Here is a 21,589-nt window from a genome sequence, read left to right as displayed (position 1 = left end):
TTACCGATACGGCGAGACCGAGAGTGTTGGATGAGGAAAAAAAGTTGAGATTGAGTAGGTATTGAGCTATAGAAAGTTTCACCCTTACTTACCTACGAAGAAAATTAAGTTTACCACTTAATTTGGGTGAATGAAGAGGTCAAAAATGAGGTGGGGAGGAGGAGAAACACGACCAGATCCAGATTTGGTGGGAGGTGGTGGTGGAAGAGTGTTTGGGGAAAGTGGGTGGCACATGTGAGTGGAGGGGGAAAAGCAGGAAATGGTCCCTGGTTAGCAGTGGCGCACCACGTAGCCGTGCGCCACTGATAAGGTCACATAGCAATGGCGCACTGCTTCGTGGTGCGCCACTGCTCACCTGGTACCACCACCATCAACTCATACCCAACTTAGTAGTGGCGCACCTTCAGACTGGTGCGCCATAGCTAGTACTGGCGCACCACAGCAGTGCGCCATTGGTAAGGCTCCCATATGTAAAGTGTCCCTGACCACCTCCTAGCAGTGGCGTACCACTATGCAGTGCGCCATAGGGAGTCAAGATAGCAGTGGCGCACCTCAGGACAGTGCGCCACTACTAGGTTGGGTAAGGAACCTGGGCTCAGGCTCCACTTTAGTAATGGCGCACGATAGAAGAGGTGCGCCACTACTACATTTTTAACAGTGGCCCACAACTTTCTGGTGCGCCACTGCTAAGTAGTAGTGGCGCACTACCTTCCTGGTGCGCCACTAGCACCCATCTTATGGCTAGGCCTTTTCCTAGTAGTGTGGCGTCGGCTTTGTTGTTAGAAAGGAGGTTGATTACCCGATGAAGGAATCTGTCCAGGGCTGGCGACAAAAATGGTTCTACCTGCGAGATATTCCAGGACCTGGGCGACGCTCCAACCTTCCTCCGTTTGAAGACGTCTTAGTGGCTCACCCGAAGAAGTCCTGGCGAAACATCTTGACTGCCGACGAAAGTGCTATAGCCGATCAGTTGTTCCAACAGGTTGTAGATCAGAAGAACACAGGAGGCTTAACAATGTGCGGCACTGAGGTAGTCTCGGTGTTTCTAAAACGTCAGGTCCAACCGCTGATGTCTCGGCCTCATCAGCTGTGGATGTACGTTGGTAAGGACGACAAGTCAAGAGTTAGCTTAGCCGACCTGTCGGATGAGGAACTCCGTGACGAGGTGCGGCGCCTTACTCGCTTCAGCCAGAAGGACAATATCATCCTGACTTTGGCCCGCCTTCCATATGACCTCAAGCATCTACCGGCCGAGGTAATCTTCATTACGCTTGCTTCGATCGTTGTTCTTATTCTGTCATGCGATCCTTTATTAACTTTTTTATCTGTCGACAGGCTTCTACCGTAGCTCAATGTTATCCTCCTACACCCGAAAGTGGGGTAGAGCTAGAGGATGATGATGACGATTCTGAAGAACCCGAAGATGCACAGCACGCCCTCGAGGATAGTGACGTCTAAGGAGACGAAGCTCCCGAAGATGATGCTCTCACTAGGGGTAGGCGGTGCAGGAGGATCAACGAAGATCTGATAATGATAGCTGAATCGAATCCTAGCGGACAAGATGATGATGCCAATGAAACTGCATCGACTCCCCCTGCTGCAAAGAGTTCGACAGGCTTTTTTGTTGTCGAAGACGACTTAGACCTGTGAGTATCTATTTTTTCCTTTATAACCATTCTTCTTTATTTCATGTAACATACGTCCTTGCTTTCAAGCAGTTCTGACGATGACGATGAAGTCCCTCTCGCAAAGAGGGCTAAGTTATTCTCTGGAAAGGCTGAGTCAGCCAAGGAATCAAATTCTTCACCTGCCGATCCAACGCCGCCCTCACGGACGACCGTGGTAAAGATTCCTGTGTCAAAGGTTATTCCTTCCGCTAGCACCCCCGTTCCTCCAGCTGCTGATGATCATGTAAGTGAACCACTTAGCTTGACTTTCCTTCTACGATGGATTTCCACACTTGGCTGAGACTCTTTATCTTTTTCCTCGCAGCCAATTTATGCCACAGTTGACGCTGTGGCAGATTTTGCTGATCAGTTTACTCGCCTGGAGTCCGAGAATGTTCAGCTTCGAAAGATCGTCAAAGTTTCGGCTGACCAAGTGCTGGAAGCTAACAAGCTCACATCCAATGCTCAAAATGAAAACATCCTGCTGAAAGATGAACTAAAGAAGCTGAAAAAGAAGATGAAGGACGAGCGTGATGCTAGACGCGAGGTGCTGTTGCTGCCGATAAAAAAGAAGGTGCCCTCCGCGAATCTATCACGAACTTGCTGAGTAAGTTCCTTTGTGCTTAACGCATGGTATTTTTCCAATACTATCCTCTGGATTGCTTATTAATTCTTTTCCAGATGCTGCCGACGTGCCTATCAATCGAGCTCGCAAGCTTCGGGAAGATTCAATGTCTGACGCCCTTTCCCTTGCCACTGATGCCAATATCTGTCGTGGTATCGTCACGGCATATGCCATAGGGTGGCTAATCGAAGGTGGTTCCTGAGAGATCTCACGGCGGTATCCGGATGCGGGTATGGGGACGAGCAACACGGCGACGTACCCAGGTTCGAGGCCCTCTGATGGAGGTAACACCTCTACTCCTGCTAGGGATGTATATGATGATCACACAATACAATGGTGCTCCTAGAGCTATGTCCGGCTGCTCCTGGGAGGCTAAGGAAGACGATAGTCTCTCTCACAGGGCAGCGCTAAGGGTGGAATGAGGTGAGAATCTTTGATCGATCGATCCCCTGCACGAGAGGGGGTAGTGCGGCTTATATAGGCACCGACACTTTACATATAAGACCCTATAGTCTACTGGCCGGCTTGGCCGGCTCCGGCTTCCGCTCCTTCCCGAGGCAGTGACGTCAGGAGCCGTTGAGGCCTCATGGCCTGTCCCATCCCGCTGCCAAGGTCAGCGGTATGGAGAGGAGGTGTCCCTGTCGCCATCAGCCACTATAACCAGTACGGATCGTCGTAGACCATGATGGCCTCTCCGGCGCGTGGCACTATTGCTCCATAGTGCCCCGCGCTTTACGGAAGATGAAGTCAGCATGGACTTTGGGAACCCGGATCACCAACCCGGTTCCTTCTAGTGCAAGACTCGCCAGCCTCGAGTCGGTCTGAGGTACAAACCCCTAGTCGGATATGGCTTGTAGAAGCCGGCCCAGCTACAGCATTGGTGGCCGTAGCCAGGCCGACTAGGACCTAGAGCCAGCCGGCCACGGCGCCAGCCGGCTGCTCCTCAGCCGGCCTTTGCCGCGAGCCGGCCAGTGGCCAGTGGCCAGCTGGCTGCTCCGCGTCCATTGCCCTACCCGGGGTCTTCCCCCCGACATTAGCCCCCGAAGCTGGCAAGGTCCTGCGTTTAGAAGGACCTAGGAAGGTTTTCCTGGCTTCTTGAATATACTTGATGGCACTTGGAGGGGCCGACTGAGAATTTCCATTCAGCCGGCTGCGTCCTCATCCGGCTCGCTTCGGCCGGCTGCTTCTAGCCGGCCACTATTTACACTTATGCAGCTTTCGCTTTCTCGCAAGTTTTGGTGGTGTCTCCGCCTTGCTGGATGACTTTTGGTCCGAGTTGAACTTATTGTCCGGCTCCGGCTTGCGGCGCGCCGGAGTCTCCGCCGCCTCAGGTCCTGCACCCGACTTGACCGGTCTGACGCCTGGGCTCTGCCGCCGGTTCGTCTGGTCACATCAATGTCCCCTCCGGATCTGGTGCGGTCGTGGGCGACGTGGTGTGGCAGTTTCCGGTAACGGCAGCGGTCGTGGGGGGAGTTAACGCGCAGAAGATCTGGGCGACGTGGCCACGATCGCCACTTGGAGGCCAACCGCCCGCCGCGGGCGGCTATAAATGCCGCGGGGGAGGGTACCGAGGCGGCCACTGCCTCACTTCGTCTTCCTCGCTCTTCCGCTCTTCTTGCTCTCTTCTTCGCGCTCGAGTCTCTCGCTGCTCCGGCGAACGTCTCCCACTGGCGAACTCCGGCGAGCGCATCTCCGCCGATCCGCCGCCGCTACTCCGACGAGCCGGCACCACGGGGCCCCGCGTTTCAACGGAGCGTCCTCCGCCGCCGCCGTCGCCGCCGCCGTCGCAAGGTTCCTCTTCGCCCTTCCGCCTTTCGTGGTCTTCTTCTTCTTCTTCCTCGACGATGGCCTCCGCCAGCGGATCATGGAGGGGATCATACATGAAGGACGACAACATCGAGCGGCTGGTGCGCCTCCGCCGGATCCCGTCGTCGGTGGTCACGAGGGCGCCCGGCGCGGAGACGGAGCCAGAGCCGAGGGCCGGCGAGCGCGTCATCTTCGGCGCGCATCTCGATCGCGGGCTGGGCATGCCGGCATCCACCTTCTTCCGCCAGTTCCTCGACAACTTCTTCCTGCAGCCGCACCATCTGCCGGCCAACGCCTGCATCCTCCTCAGCTGCTATGTGGCTTTCATGGAGGCTTACGCCGGCTTGTGGCTGGACATAGACTTCTGGAGCCGGCTATTCTACCTCAAGGCGCAGACCACCGACGGCCGCCTGCGAGCCTGCGGCGCCGCCTCGATCTACACCCGGCCGGGTACGCCCTTCCCCAAAATTCCAACTGTTGACTCGGTGAAGAATTGGCAGATGTCGTTCTTCTACGTGCGCAACGAGGGCCAGCTCGTCGACCGGATCAACCTCCCGGAGTTCAACCCGGCTCCTCCAGTCGGCCGGATCAACTGGAGCTACAACGCCCGCATGGCGGACCCGGACGCTGAGGTGAATCAGCTCTGGGACTTCCTGGGGGCTGCCGTCGGGAACAGGCTGACCGCCGAGGACCTCCTCTGCACCATCGCCGAGCACCGGGTGCTGCCGCTCCAAATGCGCACCCACAAAATCGGGCACATGTCCGGACGGTTCGACCCGAACCGGACGTCCAAGGCGCTGTTCTCCAAGGCCCAGGTGGCCCGCCGGGTGAACAACATCACCAAGGCGAATGTGCCGGACGAATGGAACTACGGGCTGGCGCCCCACGACAGGGACCACCAACCCGAGCTGGTAAGCTTTATGTTTTCGCCGACTTCCGGCTTGCGGCTGCGAGGCCAACTTCCCTTTCTTTCTGCCGACTTCCGGCTTGCTGTTTGCTCATGTCTTCTGTTTTTCTAGCTCTTCGACCGCCAGAACGTCGAGGACGGCGACCTGGCGACAAGGAGGTGGACGCCGGATCACGCTGATCCGGCTGACCAAGCCGGCGACCAGGCCGGGGACGACAACCTGCTGCAGGCGCCTGACCTAGGCGGCCAGGGGGAGCACAATCCGCCCCCTTCACCGGAGCAGCAGGAGGACGAGGAGCCGGCGATGTCCGCCACGGGGCCAATCCCCGCCGTGCCCCTGCGCGCGAGGCCGCCAAGCACCACGGCGACTTCGGCGCCCAAGGGGAAGAAGCAAGCCGGCGACCCCCGCTCTACTGCCGCCTTGGAGGCGAAGGCGAAGAAGCTCCGCCGGCAGCAGCCGAAGAAGGTTCCGGAGCAGGCCGGGTGAGTTCTCTTCTTCTCTTGTTTGATTCCTTTTCTTTCCTTACTCTTTATGCTTATCTTCTCCTTGTTTGTCCGGCTAGGGCTCCCATCAAGTTTGCCCAGGGCGGCGGCTCCCGGCGAACTCTGCGCGTCGTGTCGCCGCCTCCGCGCCAAAAGAGGGAGCCGACGCCACAGCCTCCATCGCGCGCACCTACGCTGCCGCCGCCTGTGGGTACTCCGCCTCCCGCAGGGGCGCCTTCCTTCGCCGTGCCGCTGGCCTCAGCGCCTGATCGCGGCACGCGGGCCGAGCCGACGCGCCAGCCGACGCTGGACGACATGTTCCCGCGCCGGACTCGTCTTCCGGACCCAGCCGCCGGGGCCGGCCGGCGCATGCCGCCCTCTACCGGAGCCGGAGCCGGCAGGGCTGCGCCGCCCGCGACCGGAGCCGGAGCCGGGCCAAGCGTGGTGGTGTTGGATGAGAGCCCGGAGGGGGCACCTCAGCGCCGGAGACGGCTGCGCCGACTGGGCCATCTGCTTCGCCCGGAGCGCCGCCACCGCCGGAGCCGACGACGGAGGAGCCGGCGAGGCAGGAGCCGGCAAGGGATGAGCCGACGCGCACGGAGGGCGCCGACTCGCGCGCGCTGGTGAGGACGGGAGCCCCATCGGCGCCTCAGCAGGGCCTGCACGTGGCCAAGGGCTCTCTGCTTCTGCATGTGCCGTCCGCCTCCGACTCCAGCCTTGGCTCGGCTGGCACTATGGAGCAGGCGTGGCTCCGCGCCGACTCCTACGAGGTGACCAGCCGGGAGGGGAACCCCGGCCAAGCATCGGTGGAGATGTTCTTCTCCAGCTTGCAGGCCAACCTCAAGGCCAGGGCTGCCGAGGCCGCGGCCAACGTCGCCAAGGTGGAGGAAGCCAGCAAGGTAAGCTTCATCTGTTTTTCAATTTGGTTATCATCCTGGTAGCCCTCCGAGGCGTGGGCCGGCTGCTCGGAGCCGGTCCGGGTTTCGCCTAGTTGACTGATTTTCTTTTTTCCTTAGGCTGTGGCGGATCGGCGCACCAGTCTGTACAACCGCGCCGTGACCCACTACCACAAGGCCAAGCTGGACCGGGCCGACTTGGCTCGCGAGCTGGAGGCCGTCAAGGGTAAGATCTTTCTCCTTCCGACTCGATGTCTTCTTTCTTTTTAGTCTTGGTTGGCTGACGTTTCTTTCCGGCTCCCTTGCAATTGAAGCCGCCAAGGTCCCGCGGCTGGAGGCGGATCTCCGGGCTGCTCGCGCCCAGTGCGCCAAGAGCGAGGAGGCGGGTCGATCTGCAGCCGCCAAGCTCAAGGTGGCTGAGCAGGAGCTGACGTGGCTGCGCCGGCTTGAGCAGAACCACCTCACCGAGCTTGCCTCCCTTAGGACGGCGAAGAAGGAGAAGGTGGAGGATCTGAGCCGGCGGCTGACCGAGGTGGAGAAGCAGTGGCTTGCGCTTCAGGAGGAGGTCACCACCAAGACCACGGAGCTGTCGGCCACCGCCAAGCACTGGGTGGACGAGATTGGCGCGCTCGACCGTGGCTTGTCGGGTGAGTGCATTTCTTTGTTCCTTTCCCCTTTGCCGGCTTTCGGCTGTCGGCTGCCGGCTTTCGTTGGCGGCCGGCGGCCGAAACTCTGATTTCTTCGCTATCTTCATATTTGGGCTGGGGGCAGTCTGTTCTTGCCGGCTGCCGCCAGGCTTTTCCTTTTGTCTTTCGGAATTTCCCTCTTCGGACTGGGGCAGTCGGCTCTTTGTCGGCTGCCGCCTGGCTTACTTTAGGATTTTCTGACTTGCTTCTTCTTGCAGCGGCCTTCCCGGAAACGCAGGATGCGGCGCTAGCAGCTGTTGGCGTTGCACGCGAGACCAGGAGGTGGGCGACTGGCGAGGGCAGCTCGGAGTATTTCACCATGGAGGACTATATGGCGTCCATGGCTGCCCGCGTCGAGCCCATCACCAAGCTTGGCTGGGAGCTCCGGAAGGCGGCTGAGGAACTGGTCCCGATGCTGTGGCCCGCGGAGGCGGTGCCGCAAGATATCTCCGACCTCATCTCCTTGATGGAGCGGGCGTCGGATCGCTTCCTCGACTGGAAGGAGTCTGCCACGCGCGCTGGTGCCGACATGGCGTTGTCCTTTGTCCTCTCCTGGTACAACGAGGTGGACCTGGGGCAGCTCGAGTATCGGCGAGCCGGCGTGGAGGACAAGCTCCCGGCCGAACACAAGACCGCCCAGCTTGCCCGAGCCAGCGCCATCGCCGACTTCGTCGACAAGGGCCTCTTCGTCGCGGACCCGAACCCTCATTCTGATGAGGAGTACGAGATGGAAGATGAGGAGGCGGAAGACGCGCCTGAAGACGACCCGGCAGCCGGCTCCTCTGACGCTCCTCCGGCTGGTCCTTCTCCAGCCGCTGCTTAGTTTACCTGTTTCTGTTGTTGCTTTTGCCAAGACAATTTATTAAATCCCCGGGATGCCGGGTGCATATGTATGAATATTATCGTCCTTTCGTTATGTCACACTTTAATGTGTTTGTTAATCACTTATGTGTCGAGTTTCTTTCTTTCGACTCGTTCGCTTTTTCCCATCCGCCCCACTCTTTGGCTGTGCTCTTGCCGGTCGTACGTCCGACTTGCGATCCGTCACCGGATCAAGAGCGGGCCGCTGGGTGAGGCCGACAGTATTTCGGTCGAACGAGCTGAATTCGGCAATCCGGCACTTTTATGAAAAGTTGCAAGTCAACTCGCTTTTGCTCTTTCCCTTAGCCATTTTTCGCGTGCCGACTCCCTAGGCCTTACTCCCGCCAGTCGGACAGCCGGGTTGCGGTCTGTAGCTGGGTCGGAAGCCGGCTGTCGGAAACCGGATCACGTTACTGAGCCGGCCGCGTGAGAGGGTTCAAGCCAATTGGCGAAACGAAGTAGAGTACGCGAAAAACTTGTCGGAAACGGCGCTCTTGGCGCGTGCTTTTTCATAGCTTACAAAAGGGATACAAGGGATACATACATTCCTGCTCTCATGTGTAAAATGGGCGGAGCAAGTTGACATTCCAGGGACGTTTAGTCTCCTCGTCAGCCTTGTCCGGCTTGTTTTTCTTAGCCTCTTGGGCATCTATGAGATAGTAGGAATCATTGCCTACTGCCTTGCTCACGATGAAGGGACCCTCCCATGGGGATGACAGCTTATGATGTCCGGCTGTCCGCTGGATCAGCCGGAGCACTAGGTCTCCTTCTCGGAATGCTAAGGGCTGGACCTTCCGGCTGTGATAGCGTCGGAGGCTTTGCTGGTAGATGGTAGATCTGGACGCAGCCAGCAGCCGGGCCTCCTCGACCAGGTCGACTCCATCTTCGCGAGCTTCTTTGGCTTCGGCTTCAGTGTACAGCTTGATCCTTGGCGCGTCGTGCTCGATATCAGTCGGCAAGACGGCTTCGGCCCCGTATACGAGGAAGAATGGTGTGAAGCCGACTGAACGGTTTGTCATTGTGCGCAGGCTCCATAGCACATTGGGCAGCTCTTCAATCCAGCAGTCGGCTGCTCGCTCGAGCGGCTCCACCAGCCGGGGCCGGATGCCGGCTAGGACCAAGCCGTTAGCCTTCTCCACTTGTCCGTTGGACTCTGGGTGCGCCACAGAAGCTAGGGCCATCCGGATCCCCATTTCCCCGCAATAGCGAGAGAAGATGCCTTGGGAGAAGTTGCTGCCGTTGTCGGTGATGATGCTGTGGGGGTAGCCGAATCTCACAATGATTTCCTTGAGGAATGTGACGGCTGTGGAGCCGTCCAGCTTCTTGATTGGCTTGGCTTCGATCCACTTGGTGAATTTGTCAATCATCACTAAGAGATGTGTCATGCCGCCTCGTGCTGTTTTGAACGGACCCACCATATCCAAGCCCCATACGGCAAATGGCCTTGTGATGGGGATGGTTTTCAAGGCGGAAGCCGGCTGGTGTCTCTTCTTTGCGAAGCGCTGACAGCCGTTGCACTTCTTCACCAACTCTTCTGCGTCTCTGAGCGCAGTCGGCCAGTAAAAACCGTGCCGGAAGGCTTTGGCCACTATGGCTCTGGATGAGGCGTGATGTCCGCACTCTCCTTGATGGATTTCCCGTAGGAGTTCAATCCCTTCAGCTGGCTCGACGCACCGCTGGAACACCCCACTTACGCTGCGTTTGTACAGCTGGTGGTTGATGATTGTATAGGCCTTGGCCCTTCTCTCAATCTGCCTGGCCTGGACTCTATCATCAGGCAGCACACCGTCGGTGAGGTAGGAGAGGAATTCTTGTGCCCATGAAGGTACGCATCTTATCTCGAATACGCTGACCAACAGGGCCTCCTGCGTGGGAGCTTCCGGATTCGACTGCATGGTCGCCGGGTTCGGCTTGCTAGCCGGCGGGTTCGGCCTGCTAGCCCCCGAGTTTGGCGATGAAGCCCCCGGGTTGGACTGAGAAGTCTCCGGGTTCGGCATGGTAGCCGGCGGGTTTGGCTTTGAAGCCCCCGACTTGGGCGATGAAGCCCCCGGGTTCGGCTGAGCAGCCCCCGGGTCAGCCGGCACGAATATTGAATCCGAGTCCGGTGACGGTATGATGGACGGCTTCTTGAGAACCGCTAAAGCGATGCCCGGCGGAATGGCTTGCCGGGTTGAGCCAATCTTGGACAAGGCGTCAGCCGCCTCGTTGTTTGCTCGTGGCACATAGTGGAATTCGCAGCCGTCGAAGAAGCCGGATAGCTGCTGGACATGGAAGCGGTATAAGGCCATGTTGGCGTCCTTCACATCCCAGTCGCTAGATGCTTGTTGTATGACCAAGTCGGAGTCGCCGAAGCAGAGTATGCGGCGCACGCCAATCTCCTTGGCCAGCTTCAGCCCATGAATGAGCGCTTCATACTCTGCCACATTGTTGGATGCGGCGAAGTGGATCTGCAGAACGTAGTCCAGCCGGTCTCCTTTGGGAGAGGTGATGACGATGCCGGCTCCCAAGCCATTGCGCATCTTTGAGCCGTCAAAGTGCATCTTCCAGTGTGTGGAATCCGGCACAGGCGGCAGGTACTGCATCTCAGCCCAGTCGACGAAGAAGTCCGCGAGGAGATCTGCGACTTGATGGCTGTGCGTGGCTCGTAGAGGATGGTGTGGGCGGCTAGCTCCAGAGCCCACTTGGCAACCCGGCCGTTGGCATCCTTGCTGCCGATGATTTCCGCCAAGGGCGCTGTGGCAACCACCTTGATGGGGTGCTCTTGGAAGTAGTGCTTGAGCTTCTTGGCCGCCATGTAGACGCCGTAGGTGACCTTCTGGTAGTGGGGGTAGTTTTGCTTCGACTGGGAGAGCACTTCGCTAAGGTAATAGATTGGGCGCTGAACCAGCTGCTCCCTGCCGGCTTCTTTGTGCTCCACCACCAGGACAACGCTAACCACTCGGTTGGTGGCTGCGATGTACAACAGCATCGGCTCCATTAAAGCCGGCGTTGCAAGGATTGGCGCGGTTGAGAGCACGCGCTTCAAGTCACGGAAGGCTTCATCCGCCTGCGGTGACCAGACGAACTTGTCCGCCTTCTTCATCAATTGATACAGGGGCAGTGCCTTCTCCCCCAGCCGGCTGACGAAGCGGCTCAAGGAGGCCAGGCAGCCAGCGAACTTCTGGACGTCCTTGAGGCACTGCGGCAGTTCCATCTTCTCCAGGGCACTGATCTTTTCCGGGTTGGCTTCGATTCCTCGCTGAGAGACGAGGTAGCCAAGGAGCTGGCCAGACGGCACGCCGAATGTGGACTTGGCCGGGTTGAGCTTCATCCGAAATCTTCTCAGATTGGTGAAGGTTTCTCTCAGGTCATCAAGGAGGGTAGTCGTCTCCTTGGTCTTTACAACGACATCATCCACATATGCGTGAACGTTTCTGCCGATTTGATCCTGCAAGCATTTTTGCATGCACCTTTGGTAGGTGGCGCCTGCATTTTTCAAGCCGAACGGCATAGTCATGTAGCAATAAGCCCCGTACGGGGTAATGAACGAAGTCTTTATTTGATCATCCGGATTCAAAGGAATCTGGTGGTAGCCTGAATAGGCATCTAGGAAAGACAACAGTTCACAGCCGGCAGTCGAGTCTATGACTTGATCTATGCGCGGCAGGGGGAAGGGGTCCTTCGGGCACGCCTTGTTCAGGCTGGTGTAGTCGATACACATGCGCCAGGAGCCGTTCTTCTTCAAAACCAGGACCGGGTTCGCCAACCAGTCCGGGTGCAGCACTTCCATGATGAAGCCGGTTGCCAGCAGCCGGGCGATTTCTTCACCGATGGCCTTCCTTCGTTCTTTGGAGAAGCGCCTGAGAGGCTGCTTCACCGGCTTGGCTTCAGGTCGGACGTGGAGGTGGTGCTCAGCCAACTCCCTCGGCACAACCGGCATGTCTCTTGGAGTCCATGCGAAGATGTCCCGATTCTCACGGAGGAAGCTGGTGAGCTCGCTTTCCTATTTCTTGCTCAAGCCGGCACCGATGGTGACGTACTTGTCCGGCTGCGCCAGGTCCAGCAGGATCTTCTTGGTGTTGTCGGCCGGCTGGAAGTGAGTCGTCCCAGCCGGGTTGCCTGCAGCCGGCATGTCTGTCTGCGCGGCCTTGGCGAGGGTGACGGCGTCGTGGATGAGCTGCTTCTCGGTGGCGATGACCAGTGTCTGGGCCATCTTGGAGCTCTGCGTGGCGCAGTTCATGGAGCGACGATAGTCGCCGGCTATGGTGATGACCCCCTTGGGGCCAGGCAGCTTCATCTTCAGGTACCCATAGTGGGGCACCGCCATGAACTTGGTCATGGCCGGCCTGCCTAGGAGCGCGTGGTAGGGACTCACGAGGTCCACCACCTCGAACTCGATCTTCTCGGTGCGGAAGTGATCCGGCTTCCCGAACATCACCTCCAGCGTGATCCGGCCAATCGGCTGGCAGCAGTGGCCCGGCACGATGCCATGGAAGACGGTGGGGGTGGGGCGCAGCTCGGCTTCCTGGATGCCTAGCTTGCGGACGGTGTCGCGGTAGAGGATGTTGATGCTGCTGCCGCCGTCGATGAGGACGCGCGAAAAACGCACGCTGCGCCGGGTTGTGCCGATGGTGGGGTCGAGGACCATGGCGTAGCTGCCCGGCTTCGGCAGGACAGCCGGTGTGTCGCGGCGATCAAAGGTGATGGCCTGCTCTGACCAGTTTAGGTACTGGGGGACCGGCGGTATGACCGCGTTGACCTCGAGGGAACGGCTCTGCTGGCTCGTCTTGTCCTCGGGCTCGGAAGTGAAGATGATGTAGGTAGCATCTTCGGCCAGATATCGGCCGCCATGGTGCACTTGGTTAGCCTCGTGGTGCTCGAGGTTGGCGTTCTCCGCGCCGGCTGCGCCACCCGGCCCGCTTGCTGGGGGTGGAGGCGGGAGAGGTTCACCGCTTGTCAGCCGCTTCATGAAGTGGCAGTCGCGGGTGGTGTGGTTGGAGGGGTTCTTGCCGCTGTGGTACTTGCACGGCGAATCGAGCATCTACTCGAAGGTGTACTTCGGCTTCCACTGCCGGTCTTGCTTCTGGCGGCGCCTGCCGCCTGCCGCGTTGTCTGCCACGGCGGCTACGTGGGCGGAGCCGTACCGGCGGTCCGGCTGGTCGCTGTGACGCTTGCCGCGGTAGTTGTCCCGCCGGCTGCCATGAGAGGCGCCATCTGCCGGCTTGTGCTCAGCCGACTTGTTGTTGTCCCTTCTTGCTGGGGCCGGCGAAATATCAGCCGGCGCCTTGCCGGCTTCCTCAGCCAGCGCGTACTTGTCCGCGATGGCCATCAAGGCGGTCATCGACTTGGGGTCACTGCGGCGCAGCTTGTGCCACAGCATGGTGTTGGGCCGGCAGCCTCCCATGAAGAAGCTGATGGCTTGGATCTCGTGCACACCCTCGCAGGAGTTGCGCATCTCGCACCAGCGCGTCAGGTATGCGCGGTCCGTCTCGTCCGGGCCCTGCTTGCACATCTCAAGCTGCTGAGGGCGACCCGGCCGGCGATAGGTGCCGGTGAAGTTGCTGACGAAGGCCTCGTCGAAATCCAGCCAGCCGTTGATGCTGCCGGCTGGCAGGTTGTTGAGCCAGGTGCGGGCGGAGCCGACCAGCATCAGGGGGGAGTAGCGCACCGCCCAACGCTTGTTGCCTCGAGAGATGCCGACCGCGGTGGAGTAGTCCTGCAGCCAGTCCTCCGGCTTGGCGGTGCCGTCGTACTTGGGCGTGTCGCGGGGGAGCTGGAAGCCGTCGAGCACGGGCTCGTTGGCGATGCGGGGCCCGAAGCACTTGGGACAAGCCGGCGCCTCCTCTTCCGCGATGCGGGATTCGACCAGCCGATCGAGGCGGTCTCTGGCGTCGACGGGTTCGATGCGCGGGCCCAGCCGGGAGCGTGCCGGCTGGCGTGCGCCGCTTGCTTCCGGAGCCGGCCGATGCTGGCGGCGGGGCTCGGAGTCTTGCTCCTGGTTCCGGCTCGGAGGAGGCCGGCTGCGGCTGCTGCCGCTCGGTTGGTGGCTCGAGCTTGCGTGTGTGGCCCGGGAGTCACGGTGCCGGCTTGGTGCTGGGGAGGCGGACTCGGCCATGTCCCTGGCGCCTTCCCTGTCGTTGCCTGCAGTGCCACGAGCGTGGGAAGCTCTGGGGGCATTGACATACCTGGGGTCGGCCGCCTGCCTGGTGGCTGCGTTGAGCAGCTCAGTCACCCGCTTGGTTTGGCGGCGTAACTCTTCGCCTTCGAGGCGGTTCAGCTCTTCTGCGGCGGCTTGTGCCGCGCGCATGTTCTTGTCGGGGGTGTTGTAGACGGGTTGCTCCGCGGACGGAGCCGGCGAAGGGGCGCCGTCGAGGGCGATCTCGGCGCCTAGGTCGCGGCCCCTGCGGCGGATCTGGCCAGCTCGGCTGGGACCGTCACCGCCTGGAGTGAGGCCGTGGGCGCGGTTGTACTCGCGCTGGGTGATCTCCATCTGGCGCTTAGCAGCAGCCAGTTCTTCTGTTTGCTTGAGGAGGAGCTGGCGGTGCGCCTCCAAATCCGCCTCGATGGTGGTGGGGTCGGCGCCAGGCGTGAGCGGGGTGCTCAGTTTTGCCCGGACTTCGTCTAGCCGGGACGGTGGTGGTGGCGCCTTTGGGCCTGAGCCGGAGGCGTTGGGGTCGACGTTGCGCTCCATGTTGGGGCCGCGGGTGCGCGGGTTCTTGGTGGGGAGCTCCTCGCCAGCCATCATGACTTGCACGACGGCGGGGCTGGCGGGAACGCTGCTGCCGGCTCGCGGAGGAGGGCTTGCGCAGCGCAGCACCTGCCGCGGGTAGCACGGCGGTGCGACGGTGGCGACGTAGACGTCGTGGCCGCCGAAGGAGATGACGCTGCCGCCGGCTCGGAAGGGCCGGTCGGCAAAGCAGCCAGCGTTGTCGCTGACGCAGTCGAGGGAGCCGAATCTCCAGATCAAGCCTGAAGCGACTCGCTCGCCGGTGGTGATGGTGAGGCCCGTCCGGATGAAGACACCGGCCGAGGATGCTGAAGGCCCCACGGTGGGCGCCAAATGTCGTGGTATCGTCACGGCATATGCCATAGGGTGGCTAATCGAAGGTGGTTCCTGAGAGATCTCACGGCGGTATCCGGATGCGGGTATGGGGACGAGCGACACGGCGACGTACCCAGGTTCGAGACCCTCCGATGGAGGTAACACCTCTACTCCTGCTAGGGATGTATATGATGATCACACAATACAATGGTGCTCCTAGAGCTGTGTCCGGCTGCTCCTGGGAGGCTAAGGAAGACGATAGTCTCTCTCACAGGGCAGCGCTAAGGGTGGAATGAGGTGAGAATCTTTGATCGATCAATCCCCTGCACGAGAGGGGGTAGTGCGGCTTATATAGGCACCGGCACTTTACATATAAGACCCTATAGTCTACTGGCCGGCTTGGCCGGCTCCGGCTTCCGCTCCTTCCCGAGGCAGTGACGTCAGGAGCCGTTGAGGCCTCATGGCATGTCCCATCCCGCTGCCAAGGTCAGCGGTATGGAGAGGAGGTGTCCCTGTCGCCATCAGCCACTGTAGCCAGTACGGATCGTCGTAGACCATGATGGCATGTCCGGCGCGTGGCACTATTGCTCCACAGTGCCCCGCGCTTTACGGAAGATGAAGTCAGCGTGGACTTTGGGAACCCGGATCACCAACCCGGTTCCTTCTAGTGCAAGACTCGCCAGCCTCGAGTCGGTCTGAGGTACAAACCCCTAGTCGAATATGGCTTGTAGAAGCCGGCCCAGCTACAGCATTGGTGGCCGTAGCCAGGCCGACTAGGACCTAGAGCCAGCCGGCTTCCGGACCAGCCGGCCACGGCGCCAGCCGGCTGCTCCTCAGCCGGCCTTTGCCACGAGCCGGCCAGTGGCCAGCCAGCTGCTCCGCGTCCATTGCCCTACCCGGGGTCTTCCCCCCGACAATATCCAAGTCCATGATCTTTTGCAGAAAACCAAAGGGAGCATTGTCGAAGTTATTCTCGATGATATTCCCGAAAATGAAGCAAGACAAGACTCTTGGCGAGATGGCAGATGCTTTCTTCGTAGACCCTTCTGAGCCTATAGAGGTACATAAGCGGCGCTCACGTTTGTTTTGGGCGGTTCTTACATTCCAATTGCTGATGGGTCATGGGCTAGGCTCTGAATTAGAAAAGTTGTCCAAGACATTGCCCGTAGATGACGATAATCGCCTAGTCGACCTTAATCCCTTCAAACAATCTGTAGTGATATGTGCTAACCAGCTCCTTAAGCTAGTCGACGAAGAGAAGACCAAAGTTGTGTCTGAAGCTGCTCCTGGTTCATCATCGGCTCTCCCTTAATTGGATTGCTGCTCCATTGTTGTAATTAGGTCTTGATACAATTTAATCCAATCCTGTTTCATATTGGCTCTGTTGCCAGTGTCAACAATCTTTTGAATGTAATATATGCGCAGCGCTCCCGATGGGAGTTTCTACAAATGCTTTTCTGAACCGAGAGTTGTGCTGCAGATTCCTTCAACTTCTTCTCGTGCCGATCCTTCTCTAAATTCTTCGGCTATTGATGAATCCGATCTTGTTCGTCGCCTGCATGATCAAATATCCCAACTAAACGGAGACATGACCACCCTTCACGCAATGGCAGCATTGGTGAAAAGAAAAAAGCGAGATTGCTACTGCAATCGAACATCATGCTCTTGACCGTCTCCGTGTTGCTACTGAGAGCTTGAGCTGTAAATATCTGTCCATCTTCCGATTTTTATTGAAGTTTTTACTTGAACGCCCTTCTTCTGACTGATTTTTGCTTTTCAACAGTCGTGGCCTTCAACGAATCGGAAGAAAATAGGAGGATCCATGAAAATATCGAGGTGATGACTGATGTCACTCACCCAAAGCACGAATTATGGTCCATTCGACCGAAAGCCGTTGCCATGGCTAAATTTGAACATCGAGCGGAGAAGGTGTGTTACAACTTTGATAAGTACAATGCTCATCTCTCAATGATATGGAAAACCTTGATTCCTTTAAACCAAGCACCCGAGACTTTGTCTGCTTTTTTCAATCGATTCAAGACTCCAGAAAGAATTAGATTGTTGGTGCGGAAGGAACTTTTGGCAGGTGCTGAACTTGCTCTTGCTTCAGTTTTATCATGTCATCCGACCTTAGATTTGGAGGCCATAGCAAATACCAATACGAGATTAGACCAGTATTATGATATTGCTAGAAATCCTGCACATGTTATTATCTCTCGGATGAAAACAGGTATTGAGAGGGATTTGAAGGCCCGTGGAGACCAAGAAAACCTATCATAAAGTTGTGTACATACATATAATAACCTTGCGTCGCAAGGGGTAATCCCGTATGTATCTTGATGCGTGTTTTATACATCATTTATTTTCTTGTGAATCTAATTCGATTAGTAAGTTTTTGTCGAGGGCGGTGATACGTCGCAAACGTATCTATAATTTTTGATGTTCCATGCTTGTTTTACCCCAATTACTATATGTTTTAAGGGACTAACCTATTAATAGTTGCAAAAGTGCACAAGTTCTTGGTTTCAACTTTGTTGTGCAGGAAATAGGCAAATATGGAAGGAAATAGCTCATTATGGTGAAATCTGGAATTTCCCGGAATCTGTCCCTGCTGAACACTTTTCAAAGATCGCTTCGAAACTCCATCACAACGTCGTCCAATGGAAAAGTCGTAAACTACAGATAATTTCAAACCAAACAATTTGGACATCTTATTCGTCCAGAACGGACAACGGATGCATCCGGCAGAGCAGAATTACTATGGAGGTTCGTGTAGTCTCGGGACTCCGAAAGTTGGTGACGTATTTGACACAAACTCTTTCCATACCTGGATATTTCGGCCCAGCCACGAGTTGTGAGGCTCATGAAGGACAGAGGGGAGTCCTAGGAAGGTTCTAGAGGTGCCCAAGAGCCATTGGATCAAAGGGGCATCCATCCCATGGCCTAAATTGCATCTCCAACACTATATATTGATGGGAAACCCTATTTTTGGAGGCCCCCAAGCATTGTCACGAAAATCCTCCTCCTTGGCAGCAGCCAAGGAGGGGGAAACACTCATCTACACCAGCACCAACTCAAGGAAGAAGAAGGCTAAGGGGCGGCGCTCCCCCATGATGCCAGCGGCGGGGAAGGAGTCCCCCGCGCTGCCGCCGGCGCCGCCCACGCCTCCGCCTCCCGGCGCTCCTCGCTGAGCCCCTCTCCAACGTCTTCACCGCCATCTCCATCACCAACTCCTCATTGTATTCAGTGGTCCATCCTCTCATAAACCTCTGTACCGCCCTATGTAAACATGGTGTTTGATGCTATAAGTTATAATCCTATGATCTATGTCATGTTGCCATAGTTTATTTGTTCATTGATTGATTAGTTGTTTCTCTTTGGTTCATTAGAGTTGTATGTTGATATGTTACCGTCCTTGGTGCCCATTATATTTGTGCGCGCATGGATCAAGCACCATAGGGTTGGTAGTAATTGTATACTAGAAGGGGGAAGTTCTGCCGGAGTGACAGAAACCTGAGGACGCGAACCAGATAGTTGCATGTATGGGAGTAAGAGGACCATTTACTTAAGGCTATGGTTGGGGAAACCTTAATGCTTGCTAGTATTTATGGATGTTTGCTAGCAAGCCAATCATATAGTACTTGTAATCCCGGAGGGAGAGCATGTATATTTAGCCTCTCCTACATAGAAAGCTGCATCGAAGACATTGACCCAAGATCCTCACTAATTGATCTTGGACAAAGCCACCACTATTACCACCGCCTTTCCACACTCATGGTACTGTTAGTTTAGTTTGTTTTATTGTTGCAGCACTAACATTTATTCCGTGTATTTTATTGTTCTGCAAAGTCACCTCTCATACCCGTTATCGCTCTAGTTTTATTTCCTAGATATTGCAAACGCTTTGTGGGGAATCCCCGGGATCGTAGGCTAGACAAACCCAGATCTCCATCTGGCATAAGCCTAACCTAGATCTCTAGGACCTACAGGGTGAGAATCGGTAACACAACAGTGACTCTATGACTCAAAGAGTAATACAAGCTCATAACTGAGCGAAGAACCAAAGTATTACAAGCAGAGGTCACTGACCTGACAATTCATCAATCAACGGAAGCGAAGTTATGCTATTCTAAATAGCAAGATATCAAAAGGCCTAAGAGGCCAGGAGCATAACGGCGACGTCCCAGCCCATAGATTCCAGGCTGCCACCTAGGAATCCCAAGCTACTCGTCGATGTCGACCTAGAAACCTTCATTTGGTGGAGCGACTTCGTCTGAAACAAAGCATGCAAAGCTGAGTACAGGGACTCAGCAAGACTTAGTACAACCTTTTAGCAAAGCTGGTATGCGAGGCTTTATGTGGAGCTTATTTTGTAGAAAGCCAGTTTTCCTTTGTAAAACAAGAGGGAGCAGAAGCTCGTCTACTCAGATCATTTTAAAAGGGGATAAGAAAGCGATATCACTAGCTCTACTGATCATCATATTGAATCCACCGAATCTTCATCATTAGCTGAACCTATTGATGTCTACGTTCCCCCTCCTTTCCTGTAGACAGTGTTGGGCCTCCAAGAGCAGAGGTTTGTAGAACAGCAGCAAGTTTTCCCTTAAGTGGATACCCAAGGTTTATCGAACTCAGGGAGGAAGAGGTCAAAGATATCCCTCTCATGCAACCCTGCAACCACAAAGCAAGAAGTCTCTTGTGTCCCCAACACACCTAATAGGTGCACTAGTTCGGCGAAGAGATAGTGAAATACAGGTGGTATGAATATATATGAGCAGTAGCAACGGTGCCAGCAAATAGCTTGCGGGCGTGTAGTTGATGGTGGTAGTATTGCAGCAGTAGTGACACAGTAAAACAGTAAACAAGCAGCGATAGCAGTATTTAGGAACAAGGCCTAGGGATTACACTTTCACTAGTGGACACACTCAACATTGATCACATAACAGAATAGATAAATGCATACTCTACACTTTTGTTGGATGATGAACACATTGCGTAGGATTACACGAACCCTCAATGCCGGAGTTAACAAGCTCCACAATAATGCTCATGTTTAAGTAACCTTATAGTGTAAGATAGATCAATAGACTAAACCAAGTACTAACATAGCATGCACACTGTCACCTTCATGCATATGTAGGAGGAATAGATCACATCAATATTATCATAGCAATAGTTAACTTCGCAATCTACAAGAGATCATGATCATAGCATAAACCAAGTACTAACACGGTGCACACACTGTCACCTTTACACACGTGCAGGAGGAATAGAACTACTTTAATAACTTTGCTAGAGTAGCACATAGATAAATTGTGATACAAACTCATATGAATCTCAATCATGTAAAGCAGCTCATGAGATCATTGTATTGAGGTACATGGGAGAGAGATGAACCACATAGCTACCGGTACAGCCCCGAGCCTCGATGGAGAACTACTCCCTCCTCATGGGAGCAGCAGCGGTGATGAAGATGGCGGTGGAGATGGCAGCGGTGTCGATGGAGAAGCCTTCCGGGGGCACTTCCCCGCTCCGGCAGGGTGCCGGAACAGAGACTTCTGTCCCCCGAATTGGAGTTTCGCGATGTGGCGGCGTCCCTGGAGTCTTTCTGGAGTTTCGTCAATCGGTGTCGAAGTTTTAGGTCACGATGGCTTAAATAGGCGAAGAATCGGAGTCGGAGGGGGCCTGGGCTGCCCAAACCATAGGGGGGCGCGCCCCCCCTTGGGCCGCGCCACCCTAGGGTGTGGGGCCCCCCTGGCACCCCTCTGGTCCTTCTCGTGTGTTCCGGATGGTTCCGGGAAAAATAGGAACCTGGGCGTTGATTTCGTCCGATTCCGAAAATATTTCGTTACTAGGATTTCTGAAACCAAAAACAGCAGAAAACAGCAACTGGCCTCTCGGCATCTCGTCAATAGGTTAGTTCCAAAAAACGCATAAAAATGATATAAAGTGTGAACAAAACATGTTGGTATTGTCATAAAACAAGCATGGAACATCGGAAATTATAGATACGTTGGAGACGTATCAGCATCCCCAAGCTTAGTTCCTACTCGTCCTCGAGTAGGTAAACGATAAAAGATAATTTCTGAGGTGACATGCTACCATCATAATCTTAATCATACCATTGTAAAGCTTATGAGATGAATGCAGCGATTCGAAACAATGTAAATGCAATGAGTAAACAATTGAATCATATAGCAAAGACTTTTCATGAATAGTACTTTCAAGACAAGCATCAATTAGTCTTGCATAAGAGTTACTCATAAAGCAATAAATTCTTAGTAAAGGTATTGAAGCAACACTATGGAAGATTAAGTTTCAGCGGTTGCTTTCAACTTGTAACATGTATATCTCAGGGATAGTTGTCAATGCAAAGCAATATAACAAATGCAATAAGCAAGTATATAAGAATCAATGCACAGTTCACACAAATGTTTGCTTCTTGAGGTGGAGAGAGATAGGTGAACTGACTCAATAATAAAAGTAAAAGAATGGTCCTTCAAAGAGGAAAGCATCGATTGCTATATTTGTGCTAGAGCTTTTATTTTGAAAACATGAAACAATTTTGTCAACGGTAGTAATAAAGCATATGTATCATGTAAATTATATCTTACAAGTTGCAAGCCTCATGCATAGT

Source organism: Lolium perenne, chromosome 2, assembly GCF_019359855.2.
Source record: "Lolium perenne isolate Kyuss_39 chromosome 2, Kyuss_2.0, whole genome shotgun sequence".
NCBI classification, from domain to species: Eukaryota; Viridiplantae; Streptophyta; class Magnoliopsida; order Poales; family Poaceae; genus Lolium; species Lolium perenne.
This window is presented reverse-complemented; position numbering follows the sequence as displayed.